Source organism: Periplaneta americana, chromosome 6 (assembly GCF_040183065.1).
Source record: "Periplaneta americana isolate PAMFEO1 chromosome 6, P.americana_PAMFEO1_priV1, whole genome shotgun sequence".
NCBI lineage: Eukaryota > Metazoa > Arthropoda > Insecta > Blattodea > Blattidae > Periplaneta > Periplaneta americana.
Window position 1 is genome coordinate 67,234,104 of NC_091122.1, and position 20,827 is coordinate 67,254,930.

General features: G+C 36.2%; 1 protein-coding gene across 1 annotated transcript in view; it reads right to left on the bottom strand.

Moving 5' to 3' along the window:
- The window catches only part of LOC138701410 (spermine oxidase-like), a 213,356-nt gene extending 202,048 nt beyond the window's left edge, over positions 1 to 11,308 (bottom strand). Inside the window, exon 1 of the mRNA XM_069828269.1 lies at positions 10,988 to 11,308. The gene's annotated coding sequence lies outside the window, so the exon portion shown is untranslated. The remainder of the gene's footprint in view (positions 1 to 10,987) is intronic.
- Between the last annotated feature and the right edge of the window lie 9,519 nt (positions 11,309 to 20,827).

Genomic DNA, 20,827 nt, shown 5'->3' on the forward strand with positions numbered 1-20,827 from the left:
TATGTAAAGTTAAGATTTAATTTATTTCCTCTCCTCAATAATAATGTGTTGTTTTACACGTGAGAGACTACAATTTGTTGTGTTGTGGACAACTAGGAGCCGAAAACTGTGACGTATGTCCTTCATTTGATGGCACTGATAAACAAATCGTCAATCAGCTTTATACTGGGCTGAATAAGTATCGGTTATAGGTAGTGATGTCGGTAAGTTTTAAAAAGGATCGGTTTTATTTGTTTTAAACAAGAATGATGTTTAAATTGACTTCTTTATCAGGTTTTATTGGATTAATTGTTCTTAGTACCAAATGAAAAAGATTTTTGACACAAATGGTAATAATAAAAAGGAGAACACAAGCATATGATTATGATGATGATAATAATAATAATAATAATAATAATAATAATAATAATAATAATAATAATAATAATAAAATATGAAAGTTAGAATTTATAAAACAGTTATATTACCGGTTGTTCAGTATGGTTGTGAAACTTGGACTCTCACTTTGAGAGAGGAACAGAGATTAATTGTGTTTGAGGATAAGGTTCTTAGGAAAATGTTTGGGGCTAAAAGGAATGGAGTTACAGCAGAATGGAGAAAGTTACACAACGCAGAGCTGCATGCATTGTATTCTTCACCTGACATAATTAGGAACATAAAATCTAGGCGTTTGAGGTGGGCAGGATATTTAGCACGTATGGTCGAATCCAGAAATGCATATAGAGTGTTACTTGGGAGGCCGGAGGGAAAAAGACCATTGGGGTTGCCGAGACGTAGGTGGGAAGATAATATTAAAATGGATCTGAGGGAGGTGGGATATGATGGTAGAGACTGGATTAATCTTGCTGAGGATAGGGACCAATGGCGAGCTTATGTGAGGGCGGCAATGAACCTCCGGGTTCCTTAAAAGCCAGTAAGTAAGTAAATTGCTCATATATTTCGTCTTTTCAAAATTGAATACATTTTGACCTAGAGAAACAAAGTAAATTTGTTTCACATTACATACTAAAAATAATATTTATTTATTTAATTAATTTATTTATTATTTAATTATTTACCAACTTATTCATTCATTCATTCATTCATTCATTCATTCATTCATTCTTTCAACCATTCATTTATTCAGGCATTCATTTATTGATATTTTTATTAATTTCTTCATTTACTTCTTTATTTACTTATTTCTTTATTTACTTTATTATTTATTATTTATTTATTTATTTTATCAACCTTTGTTCACGTCAAGGCGGATTAGATGTGTAACAGTACCTAATCTGCCATCACTCTATACATAATCATTACAAAAAGTAATACAAATTTCACCTGTAATTATACTCTATTGCCCACAATAATTGGGATAATTATAATAATAATAATAATAATAATAATAATAATAATAATAATAATATTAATAATAATTAATACTATCTCTTAAATGTTATTCTGTTGACTTCATTGGCTACTTCTCGTAGTTTCCTATCGTGTCCGACAACTCAACATTTATAATTCAATATTCGTTAGAGCTTTAACTTTCTTTTCCCATTTAAATTTTCTCTAAAAAAAAATTTCCTAATATATTCAGATTGCTGGCGTTTAGGGGACCATTCTTTTTTTTATAAGCTACTATAGCTTTCATTTGTAGAAATTTCTTATCCACCCAACAGTTTCTCAAATCATTCCTTACCTGACACTTCAACGCAATACGCATTGCGTCTTCCGCTAGTCCACACAAAGGACATTGATCTTTCTCTACGTTCCCTTTCTTATTCTAGAGCCTCCAGATACCTAATCTCCACCATGCTATTCCTGTTCTCTCTTCCCTTGAATTTAGTGTTGTATAAATTTCCTGTTCCCAAAACTTTTTAACTTTCCTATAGTATTTTTGTGATCCTACGCCTTTAATAGGCCTATTACTAAAAATATTTTGCCTCGAAATTTCGTTTGCCCTCTCGTTTTTCTATTCTATCAATAGTTTTTGTGTTTATAGACCCTAGTTCTCTTCATAGCCAATTTAAACCTATTCTGCTTATTTCTCGTTCCAGCTCTTTCAGCCAATTCGATTTCCAAATTGTGCCTTCCATACAAAAGATACATATTTTCATAATTATTGCATAATTCCTAAGCAGAATATTACTTAATATTTGATTTCTCATTTTGAATAATTCCCACACTCGAATCGGTTCCCATCTCTAGTAACGCTGCCGGGTTAGAATCACACTCCGTTATTCCTAGACATTTTTTACACATTTTGGCTCTTAATTTAAAACCGAAAGCCTAGCACACAGAAGTAAAACGCCCGGATATATAATATATATGCAAAATGGATGACATATATGATGTTCGGGTTGCATTCAATAAATCCCATTAATCCTAGTAAAGAGGGTTGTAAATCCATAAATACCGATGTAGAGTAGAGCATCGATTATCCGAATACCGATCACCACAAACATCGGTTAACCGAAAGTGTTCCAGTCAGCAAATTCAAATATCCGCGCACCATGCAGAAGGTCTGTTTGCGAGACTTAGCGGAAAAAAAATGAGTCTCAGCTCTGTACCAAAAAAAAATTTTTGGGCTTCTTTTCCTAATCTGTAAACCTACTTTAATGGCCATTTTGAACTTGTCAAACTAAGCTAGTCATTTGTCTATGTTATTTGTAAGACGTGTGATAACAAAAAATCTGAAAGTTAGAATTTATAAAACAGTTTTATTACTCGTTCTCCTATATGGTTGTGAAACTTGGAATCTCACTTTGAGAGAGTAAAAGAGATTAAGGGTGTTTGAGATAAGTTTCTTACGAAAATATCTGGGGCTAAAGGGAAAAAGTTACAAGACAATGGAGAAAGTGACACATCACAGAACTGCTCGCATTTTATTCTTCACCAGACATAATTAAAATATTAAATTCAGACGTTTCAGATGGGCAGAGGATGCAGCAGGTATGGGGGAATTCAGAAATGCACATAGAGCGTTAGTTGGGAGGCCGGAGTGGAAAAGACTTTTGAGGATGCCCAGACGTAGATGGGAGTATAATATTAAAAAGGACTTGAGAGAGGTGGGATGTGATGATAGAGACTGGATTAATCTTATACAGGAAAGGGAACGATGGCGGGCTTATGTGAATGAGGTAATGAACCTGCAGCTTCTTTAAAGGGCATTTGTAAGCAAGTAAGTAAGTAAGTAAATAAGGAAATAAGGAATTCGTCAATACATATCCTAAACAGGACTGAATAGCTGGAATTTATTTGAGAAAGCCAAAACTTTTAAGAAGTATTAGTACCTACTGAAGAAGAATTAATTATTCTATGAGGCCTAATTTTATTAACTAATATCATCAGTGAGTTTTATGAAACAGCATCCTAGTGTTATAAACTGTGAACATCCCGCGCCGTAGCGACGTGGCGTAAAACACCAAATCCCGGATTCGAGTTACGGAATGCGCGCTGCTTTGCGTCCTCATGGGGAAGACGTTTTCTCATAAAATTTCGGCCAATGTATCAGACCAGTGCCTACACAACATAGGCTAATGTTGAATTTGGACAGCTGCTACTGTCTTTCTATGTCCCAACATAAGAGAGGCAACCAAAACATTACAAACTTCTCTTATTTCATATGAAATCATAAGATCTGTGCCAGAACTTTAAGCTATTAAAACATTAAGATATGAGATTGGAGGACAGCGAATATTTCACGAGTATAAGAAGTTGCAACGCATACGACAATCCTCCTCCTGCAGATTGAATGACGAAGAATATCGAATTTTCGTCACATTCGACAAACTTTAACCGAATATAGCGTCAGATGTAACGACTAAGAGAATTATGTCCATTCACGCAATGACTCTGATCTGGTTTGATGATCGTTCACCTCTGTTGAGGTGTACAGACGTGATGCCAGCAGCTGCCCATGGTCTTTATGGGCTGTAGCTGCAAGAATTAAAATTAATCCTAAAATAATAATAATAATAATAATAATAATAATAATAATAATAATAATACTTATTACTATTATTACTTTTATTATCATTATAAATGTCAATGTTATGTCATGGTGTCGTACGTTCCAGTTAAAGACATCATATGGCTATCTCTTCTACGCCAAAATGTCAAAATTTCTTCTCTTATATTTGAGGCAAGTCAAAACCATAAAGTTACTGTGTAATAATAAACCTACAGTCCACTTCTTTGAAGTAACAGCATATCTGACTGTGAAACGAGCGAACCCCTGTTCAAATCCAGGTTGGCACACGTTAGTTGCTTGACGATTTTCCGAAGTTTTCCCTCAACTGGATCACTTTCGGCGCCGGACACTGGAATCATTTCGCTAGCATTTTCACCTTTATTTCACTCAGAAGCTGCATTACCACAGCAGTTGATTAAGCGTCGTAAAATAAAGCAATTAAAAATCCTTCTACTTATTATTTCACTGGATAGGAAATTTCTGTTTAACAAATAAGAAATAACAAAGAATTTGTAATAATGAAAGACTTTCGCCTGGCAACGGCACAGCATTCATATTCCATATTGCGCTTTGTAAGCAAAGAATTTACATTTTGTAAGAAAATGGCGATGAAAGATACAGAATTACATTCACGTTCATCGGATAGTGACTTACCAAGACTACGGGATCACAGAGATAGCGTTGAATTGTCCAAGTTAAGGCAGGGGAAAATCAAACTTTCTTATATAGAAGTCCCGGGATCCAACCCAAACACAAACGTCCCAGTGTGCAGATCCAGGTAAGTTAGAGGTGCCTGTATTGAAACACACTGCATATCACTAGAGTCTGACCAATTTATGGAAGAAGGGAAACTGACGATCACACAAATTAAATATCCTATCATAGAATTCGTAGAAAACCAGATCGAGAGATTCAAACAGCAAGAAGCTGAATATGATGACGCATTGAGAAAAAAGAAAAGGAAATATACGTACAACTACAAGTACGTCCTCCGACATGAACTTCCAAAACTTCTTTCAAAGTCTACTGACGTGAACAAATTGTTATACAGGGAGTTTTATAATTCCTATTATTAACATCTAGAGGTTATAGAGGGGACTAATTAGATAAAGTCCTGATTAGGAACCCATGTCCAGAAATGTATCGTTTCGATGCAAAATACGTTCGAATATCGAATTGATTTCACATCTCCCACTTCACTAGAAAAAAATGAGCTCTCGCACTACAGGAGTGGTTGCACTTACCACCTAACGGGTCCCAAGTACTTGACCTTACTGCAAGAGGTAGGCCTACTGGTAGAGTTATGTGAAGATTTGCCATTGGCACTACGTCAGCAAATATGGTTCCTACATGATGGCTCAGCCGCGCACTTTTCACTTGCCGTCCACAAACATCTGCACCAAACATTCGGGGAAAGGTGAATGGGTCGAGGTGGTCCAAATCCTCGGCCACCACGGTCGCCAGATTTAACTCCTCTTGATACTTTCCCTTTTGGGCCACAAGAAGAACCATGTTTACGAGACTCCTGTAGAGTCGAAGGAAGATATTCATTGTCCCTAGTGAAGTGGGAAATGTGAAATCGATTCGATATTCAAACTTATTTTGTATCAGAAGATACATTTCCGGACATGGGTTCCTAACCAAAATTTATCTACTTAGTGCGCTCTGCAACCCCTAGAAGTTTGTAATAGGAATTATGAAATATCCTGCATAATATCACGGTCATATTTCAATCAACGAACTGACGGCTCCTCATCTCTTGAGAGGGTCTGATATATTAAGATTATGACAGAGAATTTGGTAGTTTTTAGTGCCTGTGTTTCCGCAGCTATTTTGATTGTATTAATGTTCCATTATCGCATTTTTTAAGAAACAGAAGCGAGAAGGGTGGACAAAACCTAGCAATTCTCTTGTACTTAAAAATACGGAATTAAAATTTGGAGCGAGTCTTGATGGATTCTACCTGTATGTAGGCAACAATTTCACAAGACTGTCCACAAGAAGCACATATACAGGGGCTCTTGTTTGCTGCAAATGCGCAGTGTGTTGTAAGCGAAACGTATGCATTAAGGGAGCTCCAAATTTTATTTCCGTATCTGTACATATTAACGCCTCTGAGGTAAACGTTCGATATATATTTCATCTCACATAATTTGGACCATTAGTGAAAATCATTTCTGACTATCTGTAGTAAAGAGTCTGCATATACACAATTGAGGTCTGTACTAGAGGCTACAAGTTAGAGCTCTCATTCCTTCTGGACCTCCCATTAAAACTAGTTGAGTTCAGCGCTACCTCTGGTCTCTTTTCAATCTCATTACTAGGAACCTGAGCAGACCCTGAAGTACTTCTGGAAATTATTATCTTTCACCCTATAATCATCACGCCAAGTATGGACAGAGCTAAATTTGTTTTATTGTATTGATCATGGAATTGTTGGTAGGTGTAGGCTTTCTCCATTCCCAATCAGTTCAGAATGTACTAATTTTTCCATAATATTCCTCTTGTTCACAGCTCATCCACTACGAATGGGATGATGCTTTGCGTCATCATAGGAATTGTGTGCGGAATTCTCATTTGGACGGCCACGGTGGCGGGAATGCTCTTGGCTGCAGATATCTGCAAGTGCTACATTCACTGTCAGAGTTATCATTCCTGTGAGTGGCAGTGCCCCAACATTCCCTGGTTCATTCCGTCTTTTTGATAAATATTCCCAAAGCGGAATTTCATCCATTTTAATTTGTTTTGTCAAAATCGTTACATGTACCGTAATCTTATGATAAAACTTAATATCATTATATATATTTGGTGTTTTATTACGTGTAATTTGTTAAACCATTGCTATGTGAAAATTTTTCTGTGCAAATATGTATGTAAAGTTAAGATTTAATTTATTTCCTCTCCTCTATAATAGTGTGTCGTTTTACACGTCAGAGACTACAGTTTGTTGTGTTGTGGACAACTAGGAGCCGAAAACAGTGACGTATGTCCTTCCTGTAATGGCTCTGATAAGAAAGAAATCGTCATTCACCTTAAGACTAGGCTAAAAAAATTATCGGTTATGGGCTAGTAGCATCGTACTTAGAGTTCTGTTTTTAAAAAATGCTTGAGTACACGCTAGACTATAGTGGACGGTATATTCGATGACTGGTGGGTTGCTACCAATAGAAAATGTCCGCTCTGTTGCCTTGCGTCTAGCGTACCGTATGTCTCTCTCCCACACACTTCGATGAATCATTCAAGCTGTATTTATGCAGTAGGCTTATATGGAGGTATGTTTATTACTCGTGACAGCTTGTTTCTATTGATGCAATCAGTTGTTGCTCTGTCACTGCGGAAAGAAAGCTACTTCGGAACAGCATTGCCAGCCCTGAGGCTTGATTAGATTGCACAATTGGTTCCAAATTGTCGTTCTTTTAATTCTTACAAAAAAATCATTGTTGAAAATTAAAATTCAGCACATAAAATTATTTTTAAACACTTTGTTGTCTCCGTACCTTGGGAGGATCTTCAGTAGGATCAACAACAGCAGGAATGTACTGTAAGAGTCAGAATCTGTATCTACTGTTCTCCAACCAGGAGATTAACCTTGAAAGAAATGTGCTTACTATTGCGGCATCTATTGGAGCGAAGTAGATAGATAATATTACCGTCAGTTTAAAAAACATGCTCTCTCCTGCATATCTTATTTCCTGTATGGAGGGATTAAAAGACCAGGAGATTAACCGTGATCTAATTTTGTAACTAGGGTAGTATAGATATGTGTGTATCAGTGTTATCGTTTGTGCTTTGATAGTTAGGCAATGGAGACGCGTGTACCCACGTGTGTGACCTTATGACATCTTATGACATCAACATTTATTCATAGCATTACCCCGCTGCGTCTCATTCCCCTGAGACTTTCTCCTGGTTGGAGTACAATAGTCCTTTTGTTTTTTATTGGGTTATTTTACGACACTGTATCAACATCTAGATTATTTAGCGTCTGAATGAAATGATGGTGGTAATGTCGGTGAAATGAGTCCGGGGTCCAGCACCGAAAGTTACCCAGCATTTGCTCGTATTGGGTTGAGGGAAAACCCCGGAAAAAACCTCAACCAGGTAACTTGCCCCGACCGGGATTCGAACCCGGGCCACCTGGTTTCGCGGCCAGATGCGCTGACCGTTACTCCACAGGTGTGGACTACAGTTTGTTTCATCAGAGCAAAACCAAGCTTTAAATTAAGGAATTGTTTAACATAATTTTCCACAATTTTATTTCCGTCCTGTATATTTAGGTACAGTGGATGTAGATTTTTTGGGAGTAGGACCCCACGTCACAACTTATCACAATGACATCTGATTTCTTACTGCCTGTACACTACCATGAAACACGACTGGCACAAGCAAGTACCATATATAACAGGCTGTTCCCTGTTCCTTTGTATGTACAAAATAGGCCCATAATTGAATATGTTTATTTCCTTTCTCTGTTACGGGGTTCTCAAAACATTACAAACAACTTATTACTTACTACATACGTGGCAACAGTTGTTATGTTTAGACTATCGAGAGGATTGGCGAGACCATTTCTCTGAGATATTTGGAAATAAACAAAGGAATGTTTGTCAGCATCATTTTTAAATAGCCACAAGTAATGGTCACTACCAGTGTTGCCAATTCAGCGGTTTTCCCGCTAAATCTAGGTTTTTTGGATAACCGTCTCGCGGGTAAAATTGTATTATCCCGCTTAGCGGGAATACTAGCGGTTTTTAATCTTTAATGTTTCTGAAATGAAATTCACATTAGTGTTATTGTTATTTTGCAAGTTTAATACCGGTCGATTCTAACAATCGGACAACAATAAAATGTAAGTGCGGCGGCATTCTATTCAAACGTTAAAACTCGAACATCTGTTGCCGCCGTGCACTAGTACTTCACGTGACAACATTGACTGTAGTAGGCCTATATAGAGATTACAGAATACAGACAGAGTAAATGCAATTGCTTAAAGAATATTATGTATAAGATGTATACCGTGACAGTGTTGACTATGATCTAGGGTGTTGACTATTACACGTTTTATAAATATGGAGTACTGGAAATTAAATATGATTACTGGGAGAGCCAAATGTTCACCCAACTCGCCCCAAATACTCGTACATGCCATACATAATAAAATCGATATGCGTGAATGGAGAACACGGCCATATTTCGTGAATGTGACGTATTTGAGTGAGAAAATTGAGGGGGTTTCATTATCATCAACATAGTAGTCTAATAATACTACACACCTAGTCTAATCTAAGCTAACCTCTCACATAATACTACATACCTAATATAACCTAACCTGTCACATAACACACCCCAATCTAACCTAACCTGTCACATAATATTACATAAGCCTGCCTGTAGTATAACATTCCTCACATTTAGTATTATTTCGTTTGCATATATTGCCATCCCTGCTATATTCCGTGTCGGGTGCAACCTAGTGGAAGTGTGGATCGTGATGTCGGGGAGAAACTTTCGTCATTACATTTAGTTCGTTCAGTGTGTATTTTGTAAAATAACGAATATGTTAATGTAGTGATAATTCCATATATAACTTACAGTGCAATAAGAATTGAAATGTTTCGTGACTGTGATAAAAGTGTTCAAAATTGCTTTATAGCGCCACATTGGCAATGATACAAATGGTGCAATATTCGTTACATTGGCGGCTGGATGCTCTACCTTCACCTATAGTTGTTATTGTTATTATTATCATTATTATTATTATTATTAAATTAAATAATAAATACGCATTAAAATCTAGAGATTTTTGTTAGAAAATCGCGGGTTTTCGAAAGCCATCTAGCGGCATTATATGAACAACTGTTGGCAACACTGGTCACTACGTGGTTTCTTGTCGATATAATAATGTTCACCAAAATCAAGATGTCATGTCACCTGGGCTTGGAGACATAGGAGAGCAATGTTTGTAGAAATATGTTTTGCGACAATCGACTTTTACAATAATTGTAACGCAAAAGTGCTACATGCAGAAACTACTATAACTTCATAAATGAAATATACCCGTAATACTGGAGAAACGTATGTATAAAATTTCATTGTAGTCCCTAGTAAATATTTAAAATCCTCTCCTTTTGACATGTTTTACCCTCTTTGCCGATAGGATCCCACATTTTACGCACTATCCGCGGATCGCACGATCGTACATCATACCAAATTATCGCACATGCACGATCCATATTGTACAGTTGGCAACATTGCTTCGGAAGTATTCTATACGTAGTGATAGCACAGTCTAGTATATAATCTACATTCACGAAGCTTGAATTATGAGGGTGCTAGGAACAATAGACTGTGCCAGTACTATTACGCATTTTCTGTAATGAGGCGATATTAGCGATCCTAGTGGTTAATAACTATCTATGGATGCATATTTACTACGTATTCAGCTTCGTGACTATACATATATACTAGATTGTGGTGGTAGCATTGTGTAATTTTGAAACATGGAAACTCAGCCTAGGAAGTCACCGCGGGCAAAATATGTTCGCAAAGTAGAAAGATAAAAATTAATGTATTTAAGTTCGTAAAGAAGAAAAAATAGTGGCCTAGCTATTCCTCTGAAAAGAGCTGTGTAAAGAACAGCGAAAGCAGTGAAAATGTTGTGAGAAATATAGTAAAAGAATGCGAAAACGCTAGCATTTCGGGCACGCAATGTATGCCTATAACATAGCACATTTTCCCAGCTATAGCTAACATTTTGACATGCAGTAGTATGCCGAAAAGTTCATCACGTTTATAAAAAGCATTGTAAGCATATACCACAGATATGGAAAATGGAATTGGTACAGATTTAGAAAAGGAAGATAACTTGTACAGCGCAGCGTGCGACACGGAAGACGGGCGGGAATAGGACAACGGTCAGGTAAGTGCAAAAGTGACATAAGGAATATCGACAGCTTATAAGAAATTACCCGTCCACCTATATAATTATTAGGGCCTATGTATACGCTTTACGAAACTAGAAAATCTTACCAGTAAGTCTAGTCCTCTGTTACTGCCTCGTTGAACCACCTCTATGACAATCTTCACGAATTCGCTTCACAATTTTCTTCTTCTTTTCCCTCCACTTTATTTACAGACATGCTATTCAGTAATGAGTCAGAATTTTAACGTGTTTATTAAGTCATATTCCAGAAAATCAATGTCTTTACATAATCACAACTGTAACAGTGAATTAAGGCAATTACAAATAACTTATAAGTAGTAAATTACTGTCATGAACACGTCTGCACCGAAACACACCGTTGAATAACCTCACAATGTTTATGTCTCCTACTCGATGTGCCGACTACTCAACTGAAACACGCCACCTATACTTGTTTTTTTTTTTTTTAAAGATGGGACATGACAGGAGAGTTGCGATCGGAAAAACAACTGATTGTCACATAGCGTGGTAGGCCTGTTGCTATGGTAACAACGGTTGAGTGGCCAAACTTACAATTCACACGTGGCGTGTGGTTAATAGTAGCCTACTCTTGGCGACATTTATTGTGCAGACAATGTTAGCATTGACACGGTTCGTGTTTGATTCTCTGTCGATTTTTGTATTGTTTTCTTACCTTCGCATCAGTTGTCAATGAATGTTTCAACGTCAGCTATATTAACGACAATTGCTAGCTTCCATCAGCTGGCAGCGTGGTAGTCCATATTGGCAACATAGCACTGTAGTTCCAAGCTCGGCCGCTTAACTGTCATGTCCCATCTTTCAAAAAAAAAAAAAAAAAAAAAACAAGTATAGGAATCGTGCACTAGTATAAAGAGAGGTAACAGCAGCGACTAAAGACAGGAACGCGTTCCACTAAGTACGAATGCGCGGAAGTGACGTCACAAGCAGATGATACGTTACCGTGCGGTTTTTTTAAAGCGCTTCGTGCCTTTACTGCAGCAAAATGAGGGTCGATAAAAAAACGTAAGTAGGTCAACTGACTGCAAGATGGTGGACAATTAATATTGGCTTCTATTACTGCAGTAATAAATTTAACCTTAAAAGAATCGAACATGCTAAATAGTTTCGACTTCCATGATAATGACATAGAATTATTATTACTAGACGATTTTAACAATAGTAAACATGGCAAAAGATCAAAACATTCATTCCGCCATGATGGATCGTGCAGAAAACTCGTAAAGCGAAGTTTTGATTTGCTGCACGCCTGCTACAGCGCTGCTGCAGCGACGGTGAAGCAAATGTAGAAATAAAAGAACGGTCTTTCTTTAAAAAAAAAATGCAAGGTTAGCCACGCAGACATACCAGAACTGCGCGCGCCACACTCTATGGCGTCACACCACTAGCGCGCCATTAGCTCAACGTATGACGCATGCCACATGGGTGTCGCTTGTTTATTATGTAATAAGTTTTTTTTTCAAACCAAACAAATGTCGATAGACATAAAAGAGAAGTGCATGGGATCAGACAGAAAGAAATTATTCATTACGACAAAGATGTTTCCATGTATAAATGCTTACAAGATTGTGAGGTGACCTTTAAGAATAATATAGATTTACGAATTCATTGACGGATGATTTTCAAATAAATTATGAAGTTGTCATTTCCAAGACAATACCAGTAACTAGATAAGTAATTTAATTAATGTCGGCATCTCTTGATTTGTTTTGCACCAGAGACTGGAATTTGCTTTATACAACTTCTGGGGAGCCTATAAATTGATTTTAAATGTTATAGTACTAAAAATAATTATTACTGTGTTTTAAATATGCTGCATGTAAGTTATGGGCAAATTTGTCATGTGATGTTCCCAAAATTTTATCTTGGCTACGCCTCTGTTAACAATCCTATTGATTTGCAGTCAGTGTTATTATAACTATTATTGAACTCTTATGAATTATGTTACAGTGTAATCCCACAATCTTGCAATCTTGCTTACGGGCTATTCCATATGAAATCGATTAGTAAAAAACCTTAATAATAATAATAATAATAATAATAATAATAATTATTATTATTATTATTATCATTATTATTATTTATTTATTTATTTAATCTGGCAGAGCTAAGGCCAGTAGGCCTTCTCTTTCGCCCAGCCAGACTCTAATTCTAATTGAATACAATGCTTACATAGTTCGTAGTTTTCGTATTATTGAGCGACAAATTTAGCGTATTTTATAAAGATAAGCCTCTTTCAGCGCTCAGAACTCTGGAATCATTTACTGCAGAACATTCAACGCAGAGGCGTATACTGGTTAAAGGGTTTGGGCTACCGCTGACCCTATTATTACACAAAATATATCTAACAATTACTTTAATTTTAATTACTATGGTAAAACTAATAATACAAAATTATTACATTATGTTATATTATAAACTTTTTCTTTTGTAATTTCCTTGGGCTACCCCCGGTAGCCCGCAAAATACGCCCCTGATTCAACGAGACCTTATTTTGAAGCTGACATTTGGTAGATTGTGTTAAGAAGTAATCCTTATTTTTATTGTATACAGAGAGACAGATAATTTGATTTTACTTGCTTTTAGGCTTTTTGGCCATTTGTAAAAATGTAAAAAAATATTGAGAAAAAAACCTTGCATTATTAAGAGGGATTCGGCATTGTTTGCTTAGTGGGTCGGCAATAACTTTCGAGGGTATTAAATAGATTATTTTCACACGTCTAGACTTGAACGGCGCAGTACTGCACGCACTGGCCGAGAGCTGAAGATAAGCGAGCGTTGGGCGTCATTTTACTCCTGTGTTTATGAAAACTTGTGTTAAAGCTAGCACAGCCATGACTGCTAGACGACACATCACGTGTTTATGTTTACTGGTCTTGCTTCCCTCGGCTATCTCCCGCCTCACAGTCAGCTGGTTAGCTCACGCGCGTACTATTTATTTTCTTTATTTGATATTTTCAGTACTTTCTTATCAACGGTGCACCAGTAAAAAATATGTGTTTATTTGTACTGTCAATGCAGAATCTAACCATATATTTTAAAAATATTTTTTCGTGGCCAAAGGCGTCTTAATGAAGAAAAATCTAAATTTCTCCATTTCCATATAAGGTAAGAAAAACTGTTTACATGTCAATATAAATTTTAACTTCTCAGCATCAAAATAAACCATGATTTTGATCATTGGGTGAAAGGGTTTCGGAGCCACAACAGTTTAAAGTTGCTAATTTTATGAAAATACGATACATTTAAATATTATTAATTTAAACACTATTAAGTTCTGATGCCTCAAACTTTGCACAAAGCATTATATCACAGTTGTCTACGGACAGAAAAAGTTTCATTGTATTTAAAAATTGCAAGGTCAATTTTCCCTATATTTCGGTCGATTTGAGATGGAATAGCCCGTATAGGAATCGTGCACTAGTAGAAAGAGAGGGTAACTGCATCTACTAGACAGGAACCCGTTCCACTAAGTACGCATGCGCGGAAGTGACGTCACAAGCAGACGATACGTTAGCCTTGAGCCACGCAGACATACCAGAATTGCGCGCGCCACGCTCTATGGAGTCACACCACTAGCGCGCCATTAGCTCAACGTATGACCGTTGTTTACGCATGCCACATGGGTGTTGCTTGTTTATTATGTAATAAGTTTTTTTTTTTTCAAACCAAACAAATGTCAATAGACATAAAAGAGAAGTGCATGGGATCAGAGAGAAAGAAATTATTCAATACGACAAAGATGTTTCCATGTAGGCTATAAATACTTACAAGATTGTGAGGTGACCTTTAAGAATAATATAGATTTACGAATTCATTGACGGATGATTTTCAAATAAATTATGAAGTTGTCATTTCCAAGACAATACCAGTAACTAGATAAGTAATTTAATTAATGTCGGCATCTCTTGATTCGTATTGCACCAGAGACTGCAATTTGCTTTATAACAACTTCTGGGGAGCCTATAAATTGATTTTAAATGTTATAGTATTAAAAATAATTATTACGGTCTTTTAAATATGCTGCGTGTAAGTTATGGGTAAATTTGTCATGTGTTATTCCCAAAACTTGGCACCTCCAATTTTAACTTGGCTACGCCTCTGTTAACAATCCTATTGATTTGCAGTCAATGTTATTATAACTATTATTGAACTCTTATGAATTATGTTACAGTGTAATCCCACAATCTTGCAATCTTGCTTACGTACTTCATCGTAATGCAACTACGCACGCGCGAACTGATTCTGATTCTTACTGATGCTGTTAATGCGCCAGATTGTCTAACGTTAAAATAACAAATGCCTGTCCTTCAAGTCCAGTTCTTTAAGATCTTCAATACTGAGATACATCGTTTATCCTGCTTTGTGACTCTTCTTCTCTTCGTTTAAGTTAGGTGTACGTGTTGTTGCTTTTTATTCAATTGTTTATTTTATATCAAGTTCGGACTGTTAAGAATTTTCGGTACTAGAAGCAGAATGTTTTTAGGTTGCGTTGTAGAGTTTAGAAATATGCAGTTATTTCGTAACTTCTCGGATTTAGTATTATAACTTTACATTACTCTCAGGTAAGTTCTTTGCTTTGGTGTGTCATGGCCATCGGGCATCACTCGTCTACACTTGCCTTACCCTGAACGTTCTTTTGAGGGGGGGGGGGGCGACATGGTGATGAGAAATAATAGCAGAGTAAAAAAATTAAATGTTGACAAAATGAAACTTGGGCTACGCCTCTTCCGAGCTTGTTCTCCACAAGCATCATTCCATTCAACACACGCGAGTTGGCGGAATAACAAGCACACACTCTAGATAAGCGGTCATCAGCACAGTGCACCCTCGGATTAGCGTCTCTTACCCGCGGACAAGATAGGCACTAGCGAGCCCCTACAGCCAAGGCTGCGCAGAAGTTTAGAGTACGGACAAATTAAAGCTTGCGTCCGTCGCCATGTTTTGGGGAAAGCGCCGGCTAACAGAAGGCTGTGCTATGCAATGTTGAATGTTTAATTCATATGTTTGTGTATCTTATAAATTAATCTGAATAGATAAATGAAAAAATCCTATTAACATTTAAAGCAACCATGTTATGGACATAATCAAGCTTACAGTAGTTACGTTAGTTTAACAAGAACAAAAGAAGACTGGAACAATTTGATACTGTAACCAAAGACGTTGTATAGTTATTTGACAACATATATAGCGAATAGAAATACAAATGCATATTGTAGTAATAGTTCAGATTAAAAGAAAATTATCAGAATTAACTATTATTAACAAAACACTGCCAGCTATGTAAGGCCTAAGTTATATTGTAAACACAGCTTTGCTTTCATGCGAACGAGAAACGAACAATTATTATTTATCTGCTTTCATTTCACATAATAGACACCTGTAAAATAAAAACAAGTACATAATATTTAGTTTGAAATATAAGTAGGCCTACCATACATTAGCTTATTATCAGAGCTATAGTAGGAAATAAACGTCACATGCATGAATCAGTCATATAGGCCTAATAAAACTACTCAAGTGTAGTTTACAGAACATCTTGCCTATTGATTCATTATTATTATTATTATTATTATTATTAGGCCTATTATTATTATTATTATTATTATTATTATTATTATTATTATTATTGATTTCGTTAAATGTTGTCTTTGAACTTGGTTTTGTGTAAAATCGTGTTGTACTGGTAACTTTAAGCTATGTGGTGACACCTGCTCTTTATGTAGTATTTTCTTTTAGTTGGTTATTTAACGACGCTGTATCAACTATTAGATTATTTAGAATTGATGGCATTGATGATAGTAAGATGGTATTTCGCGAGATGAGGCCAAGGATTCGCCATAGATTACCTGACATTAGCCTTACGGTTAAGGAAAAAAAAAACTCAACCAGGTAATCAACACAAGCGGGAATCGAACCCGCGCCCGAGCACAACTTCAGAGCGGCAGGCCTTAGTCGACTGAGCTACGCTGGCAACTCATCATGTAAGCCTACTTCTATGGTCAGTTTAATAAGTTTAAAATGTGATTCTCGGGGGGAATCTAAAATATGTTCCTATAGTTGTAGAAAGATTGTATAAGTGTTCTACTGTTATCACATTGTTTTTCACACGATGTAAGAGAGACCCTTAGATGGTAATCTGCCATATTCTCTCTCAACATCTGTATAGTCGCTCTTTCACTTAAGAGGCATATTTCTATAATCTCAAATGATGATATGATAAGATTCCGATTATTCTTTCATTAAAGAAAAAGAAAAGAGATTTTGTTTACTGCTAATATGTATTATAAATTGAACCTCTAGATTTATTACACCATATTTTCTTAATGTTAACAACAAAGCCAGCAATGCAAACAATCACATTTTCACAATATTGTCATCGAGAATGATGTAAGAATGAGGGAACTGCAATGAATGTCTGCAGTTGAAAGTTCTAAAGAGTAATATCGCCTCTGATTCTCAAAACACTGAGGATTAATATTAAAATGCGTTATGTGTTTGGAAAATACCATTGAGTATATAGCCATCTTTTTAGCGGACATCCCCCTCTTTGTAATATAACTTAAATAAGTTAATTACATATTTTCTAACGTATATAAAATAACATAAGTAAAAACATCCCATGTTTTCGGTCATTGGAAAAAGAAATAAACTAATAAGTCTATTTATGAGTAATACAAAGCTTTTATATTTAAAGCAATGCTTAATTACAGAATTTATATTTACTTATTATACGTTAAAAAATACAGTGCAGTTGGATGACCGCTGAGAAAACGCCTATATACCCAATGGTATTTTCTAAACTCCGAATGATTTATAGAAACAATCATTTGTGCTCCCCAAACATGGCGTCGCGCGAACCTGCGCGAGAGGTTTCAAATTTGTACACGACACCAGCGCCAGTTGTGTGTCTAGATATATAACTACAACGTCTTTGGGCACTAGCGTGCATCCGTGACTGCTGGCGGGTATGGCCTCTCCCTCTCCCTTCTGCACGAAGGTGCATATTCCGATACACTCCTTACCCGTTACTCATTTAGCGAGTGCTGACTGCCACTGCTCTAGGGAGTCATGATGGTCAGAACAGGTGTAGGAATTCAAGGAAAATGAAAATATAAAATATTAGCTAATATTTTTTAAAATTGTATTTCCATTTCCATCACCATTAGACTAAATACAATATGAGCTCATTTTACATATTTTTTTATTTTCATTTGTATTTTTATATAGTGACAATATTTTATTCCTAATATTCATATAAACTAAGCTCTGGAGAACTATTACAGACTAGCTTAACAAAGAAACATTAAAGAATACCCCTTAGTTCATTGCCCACAAGAATATTATAGTCTATTATAAACACATAAAATCAAATGACACTATTTTTTATAAGATTCTTGACTGTGATAAACATTTAGAGCAAATGCCATTCTTCTTATTGTACCACCAGATCATGCGACAGCTATAGCATCATTACCTGTGTAAAATAAAAACAATAAAATTAGTCATAACAAATAAAGGGATTAGAGTTGGAACAGATTAAGAACATATCTAAAGACAAATGCGAATATTACAGCGGAATAGCCTTAATGAGCTCAGATTATACAATTTATGCAGCAATTAACCAATTACAAACGTTAGTTAAACCAATATTGCAAGAACCTCAATGTGGATTTAGGAAGGGGAGGTCGTGAATTGGTGAAATCTTCAATGTAAAATAAATCTAAAAAAAAAAAAGAGAGAAAAAATTGAACTTGCCAAACTTTATTTTATTTCTAGACTATGAGACGCGTATGACAGACTTCTAAGAACAAAATTATGAAACATCTTAAATGAATATAATTTACCTATCAACTTGATAAATGCTGTAAAATCATTATACAGAGTGAACAATAAGTAGACTATGGAATATTGCTAATAACTTCTTAAATTTTAATTTTACAAAATAAAGCTTTATACAGAAGCTGTTGGAGATAAATCGGAACCTCATTTTTGGGAGGGAATCCGCGTCCCAGGGTCCGGCCTGGTGTAACGAGTCCAACAGAGTAGGAGACCTCTCCGGTCTTATCTTTTTCCCTGATGATGGAACCTATATTTAGTTACGAAATGTTGGAAATTTCAAGTTCCAGAACACGGTGGAATACCCAAAGGCTTAATTCTGATCACAGTCACCGTGGAAGCCTAAAAACTTGTGCAGAAAGTAATTTATAAGATATATTTTACGTCAGTGGTGGTTCCTCGGGGGAGGGAAGGGAGGAACGTCCTCACATTTTCTTCTTTTGAAAGTAAATACCAAATAAAATATGTGCCTTGAAATTCGAGGAAGATTCGATCATTTTTAAGTTCACAACTATAAGAAAAACTCGGTTGATCGAGTTTCAAACGACGCGCTCTCATGTGCTGTAGAAAATTGTGAGAAAGATGCGAGATTGTCTTTGTAGAGGAAAGACACTCCATTCCTCCTCTCCTGCAGTTAACACACATCGACAACAGCGCACTAGCGGCCAGAGAAAGAAGCAGAGTTTTAAAGCAAGTAAATGAACGGAGAGGGAGGAGATCCTCCTCTGAATCAGTCATGGGCGGGAAATAGAAACCGACTGGTCGTGCAGCAAGCTCGCTACCGCTGCCACCTAACGATGTTGCATTCAACCGGACTATAACACGTCATCTAGGAGGAGACACAACAAAAACAGTTTTAACGCAAAGCTATTAAAGACACCACGTAAACTTTTTTTTTTAAATTATAAATCAAAAATATTATTCATTGCACTTTATATAGGCTACTATTCATGCTTTGAAACTTTCGTGGATATTTTAAAGTTAAAGTCGGGTTTATGTAAAACAAAGAGGAAGTAGTTTTACGTAGTTGGCCCCTGAAATTCACTTTTATTCATTGTTTACTAGACAGGGCAACAGCCAAGTTGTCAGTTTTGTACAAATATATTTGAAACTGAAAGTAGGTACTCCAAACTGCATCATTTTTAACATAAAAAATTAATCGGCCACCGGCAGCTTTGAACAATAATGATAGTATGACTTTACAAGAACTGACATTCTTCAAAAGTATGTGATACTGAACTTGTAAAATGTACATGTGGCAACACAAACCACGTGGGTGGGTGCAGTGTTCTCGCTTTCCTCAGATTATTTCCCATTCCCATTTCCGTAAAACGGTTCCGGTTACGAGTTAGTAGCTAGTCTCTTCCAACACGTGTGATGCTGTAGTGTCCTCGAAAAATGCTACGAGATTGTGAATTTCCCTGTAATTGTTAATTTGTGCAATTATTCAACAATGAATGGAAGTGAAAACATAATATATTTTGGACAATTTAGGAAACTAGTTTACAAGAACAGATTATTGCTATACAGAAGGGAAGGCCAACCCCAACACTACCTGGTCTTACATGTATGCATGTAGGCTAATTTGTAGCATGTTTCATTCAAGAAGGTGTCATTTAGTGTTGTTAATTTCTTTCCTCCTCTTAAGAAATATGCAGGAGCCGCCACTGTTCTACGTATAACTTCATTTTATATTTGATTTGCATTTGAAGTAAATATCGAAGAGATATGGTATCGAGTACTTACTTTTCTGCTGTTATTCTGGGATATCAACAGATTGTCAGTGCAGTTTGATCAAGCATTCCTTCTTCTTCTACCACCCCTAGTAGTATGAAATCAAAAGAACAGTAAAGTTAGAGCTGATATACCTACATGTTTTGCTGAGGCAAAAACTTGGACTTTTCTATGAAGATGATTGTTGTAGAGCAAACTTGGCTAATTTAGTGACATAGCTAATTTCGTGATATTTCTTTTTGGATTTACCATGAAATTATATCAACGACAATGTAATTTTGATGGAATAGTATAAATGGCAGAACATGTAGCCTACTATAACACAGATTTTATTC